General features: G+C 40.0%; 1 protein-coding gene across 4 annotated transcripts in view; it reads right to left on the bottom strand.

Moving 5' to 3' along the window:
- The window catches only part of LOC109961892 (rap1 GTPase-activating protein 1-like), a 74,595-nt gene extending 66,116 nt beyond the window's left edge, over window positions 1–8,479 (bottom strand). For all 4 annotated transcript variants that reach the window (XM_020603465.1, XM_020603376.1, XM_020603714.1 and 1 more), the window contains exon 1: window positions 8,218–8,479. The gene's annotated coding sequence lies outside the window, so the exon portion shown is untranslated. The remainder of the gene's footprint in view (window positions 1–8,217) is intronic.
- Between the last annotated feature and the right edge of the window lie 12,023 nt (window positions 8,480–20,502).

Raw genomic sequence — 20,502 nt, 5'->3', positions numbered from 1 at the left:
CAGCTCGGCCCAGCTCTCCATCTCCTCACCTCCTACTGTTGGTCAACACCCGGTTACTACTCATCGACAGGACTACGCACTATTTCCCTCTGTGCATTTTGTTATTTCTCCTCATCACTGTACATAATAAATCACTGCTTGCATCGAAGTCGGCTACCTGGGTCCGCCTCTTTCTCGTTCGCTCACTGACAGGTGCGAACGGCACATAACACTTCTTTTCAATCAATGCACTGCAGAGGGTCAGGCAGAGCTTCCACCAGGAGATGCACCCTGCATAAAATCTCTGTCTCAAGTCATTTTGTCTCTGATTCATGCTTGAGGTTAAAAAGAAAGTCATCAACTGTAGAGGTTGAATGGTCTTATTCCTTTATAGCACTTCTGTAGTCATTGAAGCCCTCTCAAAGTGCTTTACACCATCTCCCATTCACCCATTCGCACGCATAAATGTTCACACATGGGATAGTTGGACTGGTTGAATAGACACTCTTTGGTTTAGGTGTAAAAACAACTTGGGTAGGTTTTGGGAATGATCACAGTTTGGACCAGTGGTCTCCTGTGTTAAAGGCCAATGTTCTGTGGACCTGTCCATCCACACCAACCTCCCAATGTGCACTTTGTCGCTCTTTAACCTATACAGAATCATCTGACCTCCGCCTTTCCTCCCATCATATTTACTTTGACCACTGCTAAATGATTTATGCCTAACAAAAAAATGAATAAGCAGCTTGCACAGATGACCTGTGGGGTCATTTTTTAGGGCAGGTCGGTCTCAAAGTTTCATTTGTTCAAAGTGCAGTTATCTCTTGCCTTTGCTTTTATTTTAGGGATATAAGAATACAAATTAAACTGAGAACACAATGCACAAACATTCAACTCATCAACACCTGGCTGTGTGCCTCTTTTAACAACTTGTATAAAAAAAACTCAGGTTCTCTTTTTCCTAACATGCTGATATGCTGATCTGATTAATTACTGCAATATGAGCATCTGGTGTAATCAATCACCTGCTAACCTAACACACCTCATGTCCCTATCAATGACTTTACTAGATGATGTACCAAAGCAGGAATCATAATTCACCTGTTGAGAAGGGTGGACGCATGGCAGCAGCACAAATAGAAAATAAATGTATAAATTAACAATGTATAAATGAAAGATTGGTGCCTAGCAGGTAAGCACTTGGACGCCCCAGCAAGCACTTGATGTCTTTTTGTTCTTCTTTCGGTGAGCGTGTGGAGTCGGAGGTGACTGTCATTACACTACTTAATTACAGAGGCAATGCAACCAAGGTCCTCATGCCGCCTGAGTAATGAAGAGGGCTGTGCAGCCAACATTGTCCACCAGGCCCAGACGACTCTTATCGGTAAACTCATTCCTGCCTCCTGACCTTTCAGCAGCTCCAGTCGTCCATTACTCTTTCTCCACTTCCACAGAAAAGCAGACTTTTCTTTTCTTGCATAACTGGTAAGATCCAAAAAACTGAAATGGATTTCACTTAAGAGACTCTGCCTAATCAATAAACGCCATACAGCTCTCATCATAGAGAAGTGAATCAGTGTAGTAATAAATCAAGTGGAACTCCTGAAGCCTTCTTATCGTTTGAAACAGTGACACCCCAGAGGAAAGTTTAGTAAAATTACTCTAGAATTTGCATGTGTTGACAAACCCACAAAGAATTGAAATCAGCCTCCACTGCTGTTTAAGATGGCCTTCACTGGCTTCACTAGCAATGCTGTCAACTTAACATGACCTATAAAACAGCCATAACTGCACCACGACACACAATAGGCTAACTGGTCAATCTGAACTACAATGGTATTGAACACACTGAATTACTATGATTACAGATACCTGTTGTCCATCAGCAAATTGTATCATGTCAATTGCATCTCATTTAAAAAAAGAAAAAGAAACTAAGACAAACGCCCCCTTGGTTACTCCTGAAATAACACCTGTCAGTGGTCTAATGTGTGCTGCCTTGGAAAAGCATGCATGTGGATTTGACAGTTTTTACAAATATAGACCATAAGGAATGTGTCATCCTCCGCCCTAGCACAAAACCCCAGGCTGCTAATGTTTGCATTATTTAAAGGCTCCCACGGTAACCACAGCCAGTTTAGATCTGCTGATCATTATTTACATTTGATTACTCAGAGATATGTATGAGCAATAAATGAGTCATTTGTCATTTTTTATTTTCTTCTTTCCAGTATTCTAGAAAAACACGATTTAAGCTTTTTTTTTTTTATGTAGCAACATCCTGGAGGTCAAACCAGGGCTGCTCTTTCTTGAAGCGCACAAATCTTTTGCATCTCACCGAGTCTTATCTTCACAGGAAATTATTTGAGATTTTGAAAAGATATTTCAGAGAGGAATCTGTCTAGTCAAAGGTTTACAATGCAGCAGCTCTGCAGTAATAATTGCACTAAATTAATTTAAACCAATACCTTTTACCATAGATTTCACCATAATGAGTAAACAGCACTCATAAACTCAATAAAAACTGAAAAGCATATGACAAAAATATAACAAGCTTCATAAAGGCTGGGTTATTGAAGCATTGTATAACTCAAAGAATGACATTCAAACAGCTTGCAGCCAGAATCAAAGATACAAACCACGCAACACAAACTTAAACTGAGATCAGATAAGAACTGCTGGTTTTTAAGAAGAAACACCACATAAGTAATGGGCCAACAGTGTTGAAGTAGTTATGCCACATTCATAAAGAATCAAAAACTGATTTTAATGTGTTAATTATAGCTTACTTGATCAACTGTGTCCAAATTCTTAACTGTAGCAACTGAATGTTTTAACCAGTTACTGCCGATTTCACTTGCCACAGTAGGCCGCCTCTCAGCCGCAACCTTTCTGTGTGGAGTTTGCATGTTCTCCCTGTGCGGGTTCTCGCCGGGTGCTCCAGCTTCCTCCCACAGTCCAAAGACATGCAGCTTAGGTTGATTGGTGACTCTAAATTGCCCCTAATTTGTCTACATGTCAGCCCTGTGATAGAGTGGTGACCTGTCCAGCATGTACCCCGCCTCTTGCCCAGAGTCAGCCGGGATTGGCTCCAACCCCCCGCAACCCTAGTCAGGAATAAGCGGTATAGATAATGTGCATGAAAACAGCCTTACCATTGTTGAAAGTGAAAAATGATCCGACAGGTCTACTGCTCCTACCTGGCAATAAAGCTGTTGCATGATATGGGATATGTAGCAACATCACAGAATACCAAACAGGTAGCCCCCACTTCTCAGCAGACTCCATTACAGTCCTTCACGGCGAGAGAACTTATGCTAAAGAAATAACATAGGCAATACCAGTCCTTTATAGTCCTATGTGAAAATACATCAACTATATGAGATCAGATTGTCATTTATGGGAAAATAGGAACAAATGAAGCCATTAGCTTTTACAGGAGCCATTGTCTGGCAGGTCTAACAATTGCAGGCTTATAACCAGTGATTTGCGATGACAATGAACCTGCATCTTCAGGGGACAGCCAGAGGCGCACAGCTGGCTAACATAATGAAGTCACACTCAGACACATAATTAGAGTAAATTATGTGTAGGTGTCTCTAATTACGGAGACTAGTGAGCAACAGATTTCAGACTGACAAGTTCAAATGTTGCCCCCACTGAGTCTACCTTTGAATATTTTCTTCATTTGCCTGCATTTATGCTAACATAACACTAATTTCAAACTGTCAGAGAAAAACCAGAAACTTTCCTTAATGAAAGAAAAGTGTCAAAGACAAACAAATTCAGCACCTTAGCACTCAAAATGTCTGTTAATGAAAGAGGGTTTCCTTGTTACCAACCTTCTTTTATACAGCCTTCGACAATCAGCACCCCAGTGTGCCCACTGTCCGGCCTGTCTGAATACACACCTGCTTACTGCTATGGCATGTCATGGCAAAACTGAACACCTGCCAACAACTAAATTATAGTTTGCATAGACTACATGTAGCAGGAAAACAATAAACTGACCTGTTCACAGGTTGTTGTTTTAGTTTTTTTTACCACATGCCATGAAGCAATAGATTTCCTGCAGCCATCGATTCCCCCTTTGGGCCAACAGTCGAAGTTTCATTCAGGGGAATCAATGGTGGAACTCATTAATCAGTACTGTAAAGCTGTTTGTCTGGCTACTGTTGTTTATCTTCAGGCAAAAGCAAACACACAGGTGATAACTTTAGCTGGTCAAAAATACACTAGAAGCCACACTTTTTCTTGGTCACAGCAAGGGATGGTGCACATATGCAAACAGGACATGACATATAAACCAACATTTATCATTATATTTCAAGCCTTACAATCTTTCCTCCTGTTCACTTTACTCAGCTTAACATACTAAAACTTCTTTCATCTTGCCGTTGTTATTGAAAATCAATGCCAGCAGAGACAATGAGGCAAACTGTGATGTTTGTTCGATTCAAATCGAGAATCGAAAATGATGCTTGTGTATGTTTGGGGTACTGCAGGTCACAGAAACAAAGTCATGTCCAGAGACCGGCTGCATCCAACATGATAATGTGGTCAGTTCCCTTGATGAGACAGTACATATTGTGCTTTAAATGCATTTAAATGCAAAAACAAATGTTAACTAAAGTGCTGTACAATACAACCTGATAATTTCACACAACAACAAAATGTATAAAATACAATGGAATAATTGCTGAACACAAATGGAAGTGTATTTAGAGGAAAACCCCAGAGTGAACACTTGGTTTGTGCATTGCTGCAGAGCAAGAAACTCAGATCAGCTAATTAAAACTAAATGCAATGATACAATCCCCAGATGTTCTCTGGCATGTCTTCCGCTACTGTTCTTTACTGTACCTCATCAATAATCCAGCAGCACCTCCAGGCAGCCACAGTCATCCAAATCAGACCAGTTGTCTGTTATGGCCTCTGGGAATCTTAAATTTGATCTTTAGCGACTGTATTCTTAAAGTTCCGATGTGTGAAATTCGTAAATGGCAGAGCACAGTGACACTGAAATGTTTTGCAACAGTTTCTAAAGGCTAAATTTCTATGACAAAACAAGATCCTTGAACATTCCAGCTCTTACAGAGCACCACAGCCAGGATTTCTGTACCTTTTACTACTAACAACACATGCAGAATTTTTTTTTATTCCTAAAGCTACTTGTCTTTCTTATACACAAAAGGTCCACAGAGTGTAAGTTCAACTAGAAAACTGCCTGAACAGAGGAGAAACTGCAGACTGAACACTTTAAGGATTACTGGAAACACACTGCCAGAGCCACTTAAATTAGAGACAAGTCATTGCAGCGACACAATATCAAATAAAGAGGTTTTACATTTTAGTGATATGCATACATGTGTCTAATCTTGTTTTTAGCAGACGTATCTGCAGCAACAGAAGCAAATTATACAGAAGAATGTTTTTCCAAATTTTGTTAGGATAAATAATTTGCTTTTCAAATTGTAGTCCTTTGGATGCTTTTAATGCTCTCCATCTTCGCAATCTTTCTCTGCTACTGAAGGATAATCACCTTTATTGGCCAAGCATGTTACAAAGAATTTGTTTCTGGTACAGAACCGAGGCAGCCATCTGAGGTGTCAACTCAACCGATGGCTCTAACCATCAGGGGCAACTTGGGGGTTCAGTGCCTTGCCCAAGGACACTTCGACACGTGGACTGTAGGAACCAAGATTTTAACCTTCAACCTTCCGGTTGGGAGACAACTGCTCTACCCACCGCACCACTGTCGCCAGAACACAGCCTCTTGGGTCGAACAGGTCCGTTCCCATCCTGGGTTGTACCTGCACAGGAAACCTCCATGGTCCATCTTTGAAATGAGCCATAATGGTTTGAAAAATGCATCTTATAACCTCGGCTCAGCAGAGGCTGGAAGAAGTGTGGTGCGGATTTTGACAACAGTGGCCACAGAGGGCAAGAAATAAACACAAGGCCAGAAGATAGTACAGCCGGAGGGAAAAAAAAACAACTTCTAGACAACTTTTACTTGATTTATCCAAATTTGTGCTAAATCTTAGTTAAAGCATCTTTAACAAGAAAAACAGAAAGCTTTCGTTCCATCAAAAAGGTTTGTTTTTGATTAACAGATCCATTTGCTTGCACAATTTGATGAATGTCTTCTCGTTTGTGAAGTCGGCGAGCTCCACGGAATGAGAGCAAAAATGAATGATTTGCTTCAGTGTTAGCTGATCTGAGTGCAGAATTGGTGGTTTATTTCTAAATGAAATTTTATAGGCCAAAGGAGCAACTGGGCAGACAGATGACATTTTCTAAGCTGTATGAGTTAATTCTTTTAATGCTATATAACCTTTTCTCTAAGGTCAAATACATTCATTTGGACCTAACAGAAAGTACAGAGTAAAATGGGGAAAAAAAAAAGAATCTGGCTTTAACCATCCATCATTTTCCAGCAATGACCCTCAAAGACTGATTGTACTGTTCTCTGTGTGAACACAGCTCACTGCTGCTGGTGGCAACTTCACAATCTGGGTTTAAGTGACTTTCGTTCATGACTGACTGCAGATTCTGGACATGGGCCACAAAGCAACAAACTATCTGAGGACTCATAGCATACACAATTTCTTAGTTTAATACCCCAGTTGGAATGGAAATAGAGTGTCGTTGTAGTGAGGCCTAGAACCCAGACTGAGTTAGTTAACTGTTGTACCTCTGGTTCACTTTTGGTTAGCCACAGGTCTGTGGTTAACACAAGGTCAATACATTTTCATGTTTTGTTCTACAATATAAAATACACCAGTAAATACCCCATTCATGATTTTACACGCCTTACAAGGCAGTTGCTAACATATTAACCGTCATCACAGGGAGAGGGAGAACTGAGAGCCTTCTTGCTGTGAGGCGACACTACTAACCACTACACCAATGTGCCACCCCTTATGAAGATTATCTCGCTCAGCAAAACATATAAATGCCATACAGAGGAACCTAGGTGATGCCAACCCTTTGGGTTGGCCTATAAAAATACAGCACTCTATAGAATTTCTATCGTTGTAGTCATACAAGCTCCATTGTCTTGAAATTATTTCATTTAACTCTGAATATGTGATTCAAGCATTCAAATGTCTAATTTAGAAACATTTTGAGCAGACCACTTCACTGTGCCACCGTAGAATAAAAGATGCAGGGATTTTGCCTGATTGATTGACTGTATTTTAATGGAGTACAGAAAGGACTTAAGGGACCAGCAAAAGATAGGAGAAGAACGGTAACCAAATCAGACACTTTTCTCCTCTACTACAAAAGCTGCAAACATCAAATTTAGCTTTACCTTATAATTATATTCTACTCAAATGTAAAAGAGTAGCTGCCAGAAGAGCAGGTCTGCCATTCGGTAAAGGTGATGGACTCAACCGCCCAGCATGCAGCAAGGTTATGGGATGTGCTTGCAGCCTGCAGGGCATGCAGGACACCCAGGACTAATCGGATCTCTGACTGTGCAGGTCATCATTAGGATGCAGACAGACACATTTTCCCTGATGGACTGTGGAAGCAACTGGATTGTTACTCAGTCAGTTGCACATTCTTTTTCATTTTCTGAAGGGACAAACTGGTGGCCATGAATCTACTGAGATATCCACTGTAGCCTTGTGCTGCAGAGGTCAAGGGATGAAATGCAGTGCGGTGATGCAGACATGGTATTATGTGTCAATGTAATCACAGGCGCTAAAAAAAAAAAACACCCATACATTTCACATATGCTGCACTGCCACAGCTTTCCATCAGCTGTTGAATGATTTGCTCAGAGATACTACAGTGTGGCAAAAATATCAAGTAAACATTTCCCTTCCAAGACTTTTCACAGACAGGAAACCAGAAACCTCCCAAATACATACATGGCAGTAATATGTGACTGAGGGAAAATCGGGGGCAAATCTAATACAGTTAACTTAAAAAGTGAAAAGATAAGTGGTTTAAACAAGGTCTTGTATTTACTGCTAACTCAGAATTAATTAAACTTGAAATGTTTAATTAAGCCACAGGGGTTAGTGTCTAATCAGCCCACAGTCATAAAAAATTGTAGACGCCTTTTCCTTCCTTTGTCAGTAGCTCGGCCAGATTACGCATGAGATGTATTTATTTTATAAATGAATAAAGGTGTTAATTGGATTTGGAGCAGGCAGAACACGCGGGATACACTCAGCAAACAATACTGAATGCCAACATGATTGCTTTAAAAAGTTCTCTTACCTTTTTGGAAACTGATGATACAGTAGGTGCTGTATGGACGCGCTCACTCTCGGTAGTAATGGAGAGAAACGCAACAAAGGCAGGTCAGTCTTTTTAATTTTTCAGAAGATAGACGATTATACTTGTCGCAGAGGTGGAAGAGCGACCCGAATAGCGTTTGGAAAACGGGTTTAATTAAGCTTCCGTGCCACTGAAGGGAATAAAACAGAATGAGTGGATCGGAGCCTGTGCGCGGAGGCTAATGAATCAGACCGCATCTGATGCTCAAGGCTCTTTTCCTTTCTTTTAAATCACACATGCTGTCACTGTCATGTGACCATTCCCCACCGTCCAATGCGCTGCCTACTACTCCCCCATCTACACACAGTGTTGCAGCCTACTATGCAGCTATTAACAGCTGGAGGAAACATACAGTACATTTCGCCCTACATTGCTGTGGATTTAATCTGATTGTTGTTGGATTCACTGCAAGCAGAAAAGGATAGGGCATCTGTTCACATTGTACGCTGCACTCATCTACTCTGTGGAGTAAAAGCTGTGTTTTTGCTTAGAAAACGAACCACCTAAAACCACATACAGTACATTTATATCAGAACCAGCTTCAATGAGCACACCAGGACTCTGACTCCTGTACAGTGGTACATATACTGTATGTTAGTATTTTTAGCCAATTACACAGTTCCTCCACTCAGTACTACATCTACCTCCCTTGCATCCCATTTAAAGGATTCGTCCATCTTTTGTGTCATTCTGTGGCCATCAGCAACTTGAGTTTGAATCGCCTCAGGCGCTGCTGATGTGAAGGACTGTGTGAAGCCACATGAATCCAGCCGGTGAAATTATGGAACCCACCAGAGTGTTGGACAGAAGCACTGTGACTGACCCGCCAAGGCAGAAAGTTAGATTTATACTGAAGATTAAAACTGTGGCATTTGGGGAAAAGCCATTAATATTTAAAAAAAAAAATGAAAATAGTATATTTTAGTGTAAGCAAAGGTTATCCAGTAAAGCTCTAGGCTTTATGCAGGGCAATGTTGATCTGTCAATCAGCCCACCACTTTGGTCCAGACTGAAATATCTCAGCAGCTACTGGATCAATAGCCAGGAAACCTTCAAACAGGCATTCATTATACCCAGACAGTGAAGCCTACTGACATTAGTCATCTCCTGACTTTTGCTCTATTGCTACCAGGTTGCCACTTTTGGTTTTTAATAAACTACTATAGGATGGACTCTGATGAAATGTGGCTGAGAATGATCATGAGGATTATCTTCTGACTCTTTAACTAGTGCCATCATCAGGTCAAAATTTCAACTTAGCCAATATTAAACTCATGGGTTCCTTGCAGCCTCAGTTGTACTTTGTTTTGTTCTTATGATCAAATCCTAGCATGTTAACATAATAAACTAAGAATGTGAACATGGTCCACATTGTGCCTGCTAAACATCAGAATGTTAGCACTGTCACTGTGAGTAAATTAGCACATGTGACCTATGCGTTTACAGGAGCGCTCAAACAACTCTGTGTCTAAGTACAGCATTACAGAGCAGAGCTGTAGACATTACAAAGAAGATCACTGCTAATTTTCTTCCACCCATAATGTTACCAATTCAAATCACCCTTACTGTTTTTAATTCTTTTCTTCTGATACAGTGTCTTGGTAACAAGCTACTTTACTACTTTACTCTGAGTCATAACACTGTCTCTGGCTGTGGAGGTAATTGTTTACTATTTATCTGAAAAACTTCCATCACCACCTGTACAGGTATTTCCAGTCACTGCCCAGCATTTGTCCACCTACTGTAGAATGTGTGTAGTAAATTCCATAGTTCATAGTGAGTGCTTGCTGAATTATTATGCCCTATCCTAAAAACTGTGCATCGATGAAGAAGAACACTGACACTTCATTGGTTGAAACACTAGACGAGAAGAGACTGTCAGTGTTTTATCAGTTGCTGTTTCTCTGTATCACTACAGCTCAGCAAAACATCAGCATGTGGTACCTCCAACCAAATCTGAACCTGCTGAAAACAGTTATACCAATGCACTGGCACCAGTTGCTCTTATTTATTTTTAGAGATGAATTAAAAGCAAGAAAAAGTTAAGAGGGAAATCCTCTGCTGATGGCCTCCTCTATAATGCATGCCAAATAGCCTGCAGTAGTTGAGCATCTCTTGCATAACAGCATTATTTTGATGCATATTAATGAAGAGTGTTTTACCTCCACCCTCAAACCCCACTGTCTGCAGTTCCACTTGTGCAGTTAAATAAGACCTGGAGGTTTTCTCTGCAATGTCCCAGTTAGGTTTGGCTGTTCAGTGTTGCTCCTTGTTATAAGTGGCTGCATAAACCTGATACGTGGAGAAAGACGCAATGACTCAGTGCGTGTTTGTGTGAATTCATAGGATCCCAGAGAAGATGTGGCCTCATGCTCTGTCCCTTCTTTTTTACTGTTTTAGGCCACTTGCTGATCATTTCTCCTCTGTGCTTTTGGCCTCTCATCTGTATTGATTGATTTATTGATTGTTAACAGCTAACCCATCTAATCGTCATTCACAGCAAAAATCAATACACATCCACATATCAGAGTTTATTGCAGCCTAGTCTTTGCCTTAATGATGTGTTATGAATTATTAGACATAATCATGTATAATTTAAGGAAATGGATTTAATTTAATGGTAATTAGTCTATTACCTCAGGTTGTAACAATGTGAAACTACAGTGGCAGACCATTATCATTAAGCCTTTCTTGCTTTATAAATATAATGGTTGTTATAGTACTTGTTCCAGTTTACCCAGAGCCAGTTTAAATGTCCAGTCTTATGTACACAGTATTGTAATGTATAAATGTTATTTTCCAATTTCTATATTAAACAGGAGTTATTTGCTGATCAGTGCTGTGATGTGTTTTGTTTTTTGTGAGGATGTGAAGACAGTATTCAGACAGTCAAGCACTGAAATCAGTGAAAACTCTTCTGAGGAGGCTGAGCAAGGACACAGTCTGTCTGCTGGGAGAAGGACATCAAGGCCGCCTAATAGATTTATATTCACTATTCAGACCTTGGCTTCACACTGCACCAGAGATTTTGCAGGGAAAACGTCAGCATCATGTGTCTGTGACTGACTGCGCTGTTGTTCCATTTTAGAGATGGGACTAATGAAAGGATGTTAATGAAGGGATTTTAAAAGGCTTCTCATATTTTAAATTGAAGATGATTTTTCTCTCTAACATATTGTATGACATCATTAGTGTCAAATGTTCAATTTCATGTGGAAATCTTGCATTGAATTGCTTATATTGTCTTCTGTACCTTAGTGAAATAATTTACCATTTTGTGAAAAACACACTTCACACTGAGAGTTAGATGAGAATATCAGTTTACCTTAACTTTGTACAACAACAGGAAATGGGCAAACAACCTGGCTCCATCCAAAAGTGACAAACCTTCTAACCTGAAGATGAATAATTAAAATAACTTGTTAAGTCTGGACAAAGTGTAAAAACTTGGCCTGCAAATAATAAGATTTTTGACAGAGCCAGGTTAATTGTTTCCCCTTGTTAAGCTAAACTAACTGTCACCTGACTGTAGCTTCATATCAGACAGACCTCTCATCCAACTCCCAGCAAAGAAACGAATTGCAATCCCAAAAATGTGGAACTATTTGCATAATACCTTTAATACCTTTGATTTTGCAAAAACACTTTTAAAAAGATGCAAGCAGTAGGTAAAACACTATAATTTAATATAAAAATGCATTTGGAGGAAATGAAAAGGCTGTTTCTCCAGCATGTGATGGACACCTCACACCTTACCTCAGAGAGGATTCAGCCAGTTCAGATTTTACTCGAGTACTATAATCAGTTGGTTTTAGTGACCTAATTTGGAGCTGCACTGTTCACATGCACTATCTAATGAGGACAAATCCTCTCATCCAAGTAAACTGAGGATGTGAGTGGGTGTTGCGACTCTCCATAAGCTGGGTACAGGCTCTCCTGTTAACCAGAGAACATTATGTCTCACTTGGCACAGGTAGCTTCATTACAAACAGACTCTCTGTGAGTTAGGATGCACTTGTATTACAGAGTGAGACACATCATGACCCCAGAGGAAAATGTACAGCAAATTGAAACACTCTAGCTATTCAACACTCGTACATGACTACTTCACTGGTTGATGTCGCCCCATTTTACAGTCATCATGTTTGTAATGACATGTTTGTTGATGGACGCTGCATTGCCAAGTAGAATAAGTGTATACTTTCATTTGAAAACATCCTTTTTATTAGACAAATGACCATTCTTTCTATTATTCATGCCAGCATGTGTAGTGCCATTGACTTTCCTCTCTACATGAGTCACAATTTATTCACATATAGTGTAAGAGTGGGAGACTGCACACCACTGATGATAACATTTTATGTCTGCTAGCTTTTCAGTAAGCAATGGCTGGTGCGGTAATACTGTCTCCCTGTATGTGCTTTCATTACTTTGTGTCCTAGCTGCTGTTAAGAAAAGCACTTCAGCCAACTCTATCTGGAGAAGAGGCTTTTGTACAGTTTTGCAAGAGCTCAAGTCATTTGTGGATCAGAAAATATCCAGTTTCATCCCTGGTGCAGTGGGTGGTCAGTTGGTTTTTCTAGAAAGAAGACAGCAAGACTTATTATCAGTTATGCTTTTTACAGCTGTTAATGTGGGAAACTGCTAATCTGAGGTCACGGTTATGTTTATGTCAGTGGGAAGATAATAGGTCACCATTTTTTATCTTTCAAATGGCGACCTCAGGTCGATCATCAGCCCTTCAAAAGCTGTATGCATTGATTATTTTAGTGATCGAGATGCATGCACGTATTAATTTGTCAGCAAAGGCGCATTAATTTAATCTCTGCATGATTCTGACATGTGGGTGATCGTCAAAAAGTAGATAGATGCTGAGTAACAAGCACAACTGAGAAATCATGTAGGAGGTATTTCAGCCACGCTTTTGAAAACACAACTGTGCCCATCAATAACAGGTAAAATACCCAACTCCTTATCTGCAGACAAAAATACAACAGAGGACAGTTACCTCAGTAGGAGATCTATAAGTGTTCAGGATTCTCAGGGGACAGGTTATTCAGTGCTGGAAGATATGTTCATCCAGAAGGGGCACAGTGACAAAGTATCTGTGCGTTCTCCTTCTCGATGATTTCAAAAGATTACTGAGGCTTTTTCTAAGATGTGTTGTCTCCACTTGTCTGCACGTCAGGAACTGAAGTAATAGTAAAACTAAGCCAGAGGACACAGCTTTTAAAGTTAAAAAAAGATGGGCTTTTTAATCACCCAAAAATAAGGAAAAAAAAAAAAATACAAAAATCACCGATATCAAATAAACTGGGTCGTAAAAGAGGTCAACAAACGATAAGGAAACTCAAAATACAACAAATCGAACTGTACAGTGCCTCACACAAAAGCCAACATATTTAATGGCTGGCCAAACCAATGACACACACAGGGAATGGGCAAAGACTCCGTCTAAATAATCCACCGATAAACACAGAACAGACAAGTCTGTTAACAACTAAATATTTTTTAAGATGTAAAAAAATAACATAACTTGACAAATAAAGTTTTAACATAAACTACAAACAAATAAACTATATATTTCTCCCAAACTCCCCCCTTTCCTGTATTAAGCACTTGGTGCAGTCCAGGCCTAGTGGGAGGTATTTAAACCTGCTGCTGCCTCAGTCCAATCTTTTTGCCGGGACCTCCTTCATCCATAGACCAGGAACACAGTAACTCAAAAAGAAAATATACACACATTAATACAAATTTTGCCAAATGTGTACACTTCATTGATTAACTGTGTCTAAGCCTAATGTCAAATCAAATGCCTAGCATCTACCGACAACTTAAATCTACACACATGAACAAAACAACAAAATAACATACCTAGCTAATGGGTTTAGGCCCTCACATGGTGAAGGCCTGGGCTGAGGCCTTCACACTGCAGTACCACAAAAGGATGCTTTTCTGCGGGGGTGACATGGCAGGGTGATCTGTGCCGGAAACTTCATTTAGCCTGGGATCGATAAAACCCAGTTTAATCTCCGTGCTGCTGTAATAAGCCAGAGCATTACTGTTGGGTGCGTTTGAGAGAAGAGCTTCAACCCCAACACCAAAGATTGAAAATCAAATATGTGAAGAAAGAGAACAGATGGGAGAAGGGAGAGTGGGAGTATTGTGTGTGGGTTGGAAGGTGTGCTGTGGGATAATAAGTTCAGGTATGAGTTGGTGGCTGTTTGTATGTTAAGACAGCTCTAACTAAAACTAGTGTATGTAAGGCAACCTAATTTAATTTATTTACTTCACTGCATGCTTCTGCTAATCTGCAGACTGTTCCATCAACTATCTTCAGACTGCAGTGACATGTTTGTCCCCACAGCTCCTGTAACTACTGGCCTCGCATCTGGCTTGTTGGATTATTTATGGGGATCTGCATGGGTCTGGCAACACACTGCCACCTCTCATGTGAAATAGCCTGAACCTAACAGTTTAGGGAGGTTTCTTACTGTGCTGTTGTATCTGTCCTTTTGTCACCGGCTTGAAGTGGGCAAAGCTCTGTTGATGACAGCTTTTTGAGGGTTAAACTCTTAATAATAAAAAAAAAACTAGAAATGTTTATTCTGAACTATACAAAAAAAAGTCATCTCCACGTCGCTCTCTTTGAATTGAAAGATAAATAGTCTCATGTGATAACTTCACTGTTTGTATTTTGCTGTCTGATAAACTTTTAAGCTCATTGATTTGTTACTCAAAGTGAACTTCCTGGATTGTCTTTCACTGTCTCGCCAGGAAAACCACACCCCAGCAATGCAGCCCTTTGTGGTTTTTACAGACCAGTCTATTTTTGGTCCGAATCCCATCTTAGTGTTCCTCCACATATTGAGCATTATATTTGATCAGGCTGAAGCTTTGCTTGCATTTGTTGTTATTGGCATCAGCTGCTTCACCAGCTGCTTAGCTTATTGCCTTGTTCTTTTTTTAATTCCCATATTTGTATGGCTGCCCATTTTCTTCCACAGTCCAAAGCTCTGCCAATCTTTTGGACTTTTGGACAATAAGCCAAAGCAGCCTCCACCCTATTTGTTACAGTGAGGAAGACTAAGTGGCTATGATGAAGATTTGTGTTTTGTTTTTTTTTACTCGAGCTGGTGTATATTAATCAACAGCACTAAATAGTATAATGGCGGCCCCGAGGAACCACACAGAAATATGGAAATACTCCTTATCGTCCATCCATTTCACTTTGCATATAACGTAACACATGCTTATTTCTGTGTGTGAACATGTGTGTGAGACACTTTACACAACAGTTCAAAAAAGAAGGGATTGTGCTTCTCAGTACAGCTGATTTAGCAGATATTGGTAATTACTTTGCAAAGAGACCTTAGTTAATAACTGCTTTCTTTCTTAGCACCTGCTTGTTAAACTGAAATGTAAAGAACATATGCAGCTTAGATTTGTGGGTTTATCAGTTGGCATTACATCACCCTATTCAATACAGGCTTATTCAGTGGAGTTACAATAAAAATACCCAAGGCACTGGATAAAAACAGAAGTTTACAAGTATTTGGGGTCATTTGTATATATCGGCTCAAATTAACAAGGGCTTTTGGTTACAGTATATCTAGTTTATCTAACACAGCTTCTTGAAATGTAGTAAAACATTAAGTTTTCAGTACATTGGTTTTCATTCTACATCATATTTAAGTTATCAAAAGTAGCTTATATGTGCCACTACCTATTAACATGGCCCATGTTAATTATCCAGTGAGTTTAAGGGCTGAACATGGTCATGGGTAGCTTGATCCAGTATGTGGTGTTCACAGTAAATGACACTTCCAGCTCTAGTGTTTTGAGTGTTGGGTTTTCCGGAGGTATCGGCTCAATCCCCTCAACACCTAAAGTTCCTGTATCGTCTTCCTCATCGAGTGCTGCACCGGTGGTTAGCCCACCGTGGGTCCTCTGGGAATGAGTTTGGTGAGGCAGAGGTACTTAATAATTTACATTCCCTAGCCTTGCCTACGTTCATTCCTGAATCGACAATGAGCCTCATAATAATGTGAATGAAAGATCTGTCTCTACAATCTTAAATGTGGTATTCACTGTCAGTTTTGGCAGTGATTTATATAGAAGTAGCTACTAGACTGAGCCATCATGATGCCACAAAACGTCAGGTGATGAAAATGGACTGAATTTATACCAAACATTCAGTGTAAATAATAGCCCAGAGGTTGTTTTTTTTTTTTTTTCAAAGTACAGGTCTGTGTGTTTATTTTAAAGCTTTAAAAAAAAGATGAAAACACCAGCTGAGAAATCAGTAGCTCCGTAGGACCCTACACCACAAGTAGATATACTGCACACACCTATCTTGTGTACATAGTCGAGTTTACTGTAAGACAAACAAAGATACACACGGCTTTGCTAACAGGTTGAAATTTGTCTTCAGATACTATGGAGAAAATGGATCTGCTCGAGGGAACGCTTGTATTGCTCCTTCCCATCAGCATCCTTCAAAATGTCACATTTGCTTTTCACCTCACAGACAAGTTGAGCTTCAACTGTACATGTCCACCAGCAAAGTATTCGGCCAGCTAATGAGCATTTGTTTTACTCTTCATTAGTATTCACTATAATCACAAGAAGGCAAGTCAAGACTCACCACAGGCTACTGTAGAGACAGATAGATAGATAGATTGAGCTTTACTAATAAGAAGCATCAGTTTCTATTCAATTACCACTTGAAAATGTTTTTTGATAAAATAACACAATGCATTTGCCCAAAAATACATTTGTGGACAAAACCTATGTGGGTATTTTACACTAACAGTGTATCATGGCCACAGCATGCAGCTTTGAAAGCACTTTACAAATCCACTGTACACTACCTGCAACTACATTCTAAACAGCAAAGAGACATGGCTGGAAACCAGATGATAAACACAGTGGAGCATTTAGGAGCAAATGAACCAGATATTTCCTGCTGGAGCTGGTGGGGGCCACAGTAAAAATCAAAAGAGTGTCAATATTTGACTTTACCAGAAGTCAAGAAGCACAGCTCCAAATGAATGGCGACACTGCTCGGTAACAGCTGAATGTGCAAATAAGCAACTGTTTGCTAGCAAATTTACAGTAACATACTTAAATGGTGGTGATACGTCAGTGTCGTGTTCACAGCTGGTTTCACTGCCAAAGGACAGTTACTGCACAACCAAGTTTATTAGTTTCAATTCATTTGGTGTTAGGTTCTAATGTTTTCCTTAGTTGGTCTTCAGCTTGTTTCAGTTTATTTACATTAAAATAATGTAATTATGATAATGGAACTTGATTTATATAGCACAATTTGTACAAAAGATGCAATTGCTTCACAATAGATAAGAAATACAAGACTGTTCTCTTAAGAAGAACAACTGCCTCAGTTGTTTCAAGAAGTGCTTCCAAGTGATACATGCTTATTTTCATCTAGCAGCTGTAGTAGTTATATGCTTCACATTTCTTTCTCCAGCTCATGAAAGTGCAATGCATCATAAGCAACGTTTACTAGAACTCATTGTGCCCATACAACTGTTGTTCCCTCTCCCAACAACATCGTCCTTCTCACCCTTTATGTCCACTTCACCTCCCTGTTGTTCACCCACCAATGCCCTGCTGCTGTTTGACTCTCTGCTCCTGACACTTTTGCTTCAATCTTTAGCTCAAGGTTTGTGTTGCTCACACTATGATGGTCTTCAATGTCTCAAGCTGTCACAGTTTGTCACAGATGATGTGCAATGTCAGAAATATTTGCTCAAGATAGATTATGAAAATCAGCATGTTCTAAGGCTATGTTGTTCTCTCTCTCTCTCTCTTTGTCTCTATCCTTCTAGTTTGGGCAGTCAGTAGGTGCACAGAGCTGTACAAATAGACAAGACAGGAGTTAAGGGTCAATTGTTTTTGCTTAAGCTTTTTATATTCAATATATATAATTAGGATGCTGGAACTTACCTTGGATTTGTTGATGCCTAATATTTACACATTTTGGGAAATATATTTACTTTGTTATGAGAAGAAGTCGCTCTCATGTCTATATAGTAAATACAGTGCCTTGCGAAAGTATTCGGCCCCCTTGAACTTTGCGACCTTTTGCCACATTTCAGGCTTCAAACATAAAGATATAAAACTGTAATTTTTTGTGAAGAATCAACAACAAGTGGGACACAATCATGAAGTGGAACGAAATTTATTGGATATTTCAAACTTTTTTAACAAATAAAAAACTGAATAATTGGGCGTGCAAAATTATTCAGCCCCTTTACTTTCAGTGCAGCAAACTCTCTCCAGAAGTTCAGTGAGGATCTCTGAATGATCCAATGTTGACCTAAATGACTAATGATGATAAATAGAATCCACCTGTGTGTAATCAAGTCTTCGTATAAATGCACCTGCACTGTGATAGTCTCAGAGGTCCGTTTAAAGTGCAGAGAGCATCATGAAGAACAAGGAACACACCAGGCAGGTCCGAGATACTGTTGTGGAGAAGTTTAAAGCCGGATTTGGATATAAAAAGATTTCCCAAGCTTTAAACATCCCAAGGAGCACTGTGCAAGCGATAATATTGAAATGGATGGAGTATCAGACCACTGCAAATCTACCAAGACCTGGCCGTCCCTCTAAACTTTCAGCTCATACAAGGAGAAGACTGATCAGAGATGCAGCCAAGAGGCCCATGATCACTCTGGATGAACTGCAGAGATCTACAGCTGAGGTGGGAGACTCTGTCCATAGGACAACAATCAGTCGTATACTGCACAAATCTGGCCTTTATGGAAGAGTGGCAAGAAGAAAGCCATTTCTTAAAGATATCCATAAAAAGTGTTGTTTAAAGTTTGCCACAAGCCACCTGGGAGACGCACCAAACATGTGGAAGAAGGTGCTCTGGTCAGATGAAACCAAAATCGAACTTTTTGGCAACAATGCAAAATGTTATGTTTGGCGTAAAAGCAACACAGCTCATCACCCTGAACACACCATCCCCACTGTCAAACATGGTGGTGGCAGCATCCTGGTTTGGGCCTGCTTTTCTTCAGCAGGGACAGGGAAGATGGTTAAAATTGATGGGAAGATGGCTGGAGCCAAATACAGGACCATTCTGGAAGGAAACCTGATGGAGTCTGCAAACGACCTGAGACTGGGACGGAGATTTGTCTTCCACCAAGACACTGATCCAAAACATAAAGCAAAATCTACAATGGAATGGTTCAAAACTAAACATATCCAGGTGTTAGAATGGCCAAGTCAAAGTCCAGACCTGAATCCACTCGAGAATCTGTGGAAAGAACTGAAAACTGCTGTTCACAAACGCTCTCTATCCAACCTCACTGAGCTCGAGCTGTTTTGCAAGGAGGAATGGGCAAAATTTAAGTCTCTTGATGTGCAAAACTGATAGAGACATACCCCAAGTGACTTACAGCTGTAATCGCAGCAAAAGGTGGCGCTACAAAGTATTAACTTAAGGGGGCTGAATAATTTTGCACGGCCAATTTTTCAGTTTTTTATTTGTTAAAAAAGTTTGAAATATCCAATAAATTTCGTTCCACTTCATGATTGTGTCCCACTTGTTGTTGATTCTTCACAAAAAATTACAGTTTTATAGCTTTATGTTTGAAGCCTGAAATGTGGCAAAAGGTCGCAAAGTTCAAGGGGGCCGAATACTTTCGCAAGGCTCTGTATAAAGCTGCAGTGGCCAGGTAGCTCAGGTTAGGATAAAGACTGCAGAGGAAAACAGCTGGCTCTGCCCAAAGGTAACAGAATCTGCTAACCAGCACCTGTAAAGTTCACGTGTGAGTTGTACCTTTAAAACCCATCCATCCTTCCATTATCTATACCGCTTATTCCTGAATAGGGCTGTGGGGGGCTGGAGCCAATCCCAGCTGACATTAGGCATTAGCTCCCAAACTGAGAGTTCAGATCAGTGTGCAGAGTCGTTTTTCAGTCTGTCGCTGTCATCGACAGGATCTCTCAGCCTGCTCCAAGTTAGCCAGAGTCAGCTAAGGTTATCCATCCTGAATTACTGCAGTCAGTAAAGTGGAGAGTTGGAGAAGAATAACTGTTCATTTAAATCTTTTAAAAGAATATTTTTCTCTGTGATTAACTCATAAAACCAGTTGTCCATGTCTACAAGGCAGAAGCATTTCTTCCTTCAGACAACATTGGCACTTGTCTTCTTCCTACTTCCTAATGTTTTAAAGACAATTGGGATTT

This window comes from Monopterus albus, unplaced genomic scaffold (genome assembly GCF_001952655.1).
Source record: "Monopterus albus unplaced genomic scaffold, M_albus_1.0 scaffold1.1, whole genome shotgun sequence".
Taxonomy (NCBI): Eukaryota; Metazoa; Chordata; class Actinopteri; order Synbranchiformes; family Synbranchidae; genus Monopterus; species Monopterus albus.
This window is presented reverse-complemented; position numbering and strand designations above follow the sequence as displayed.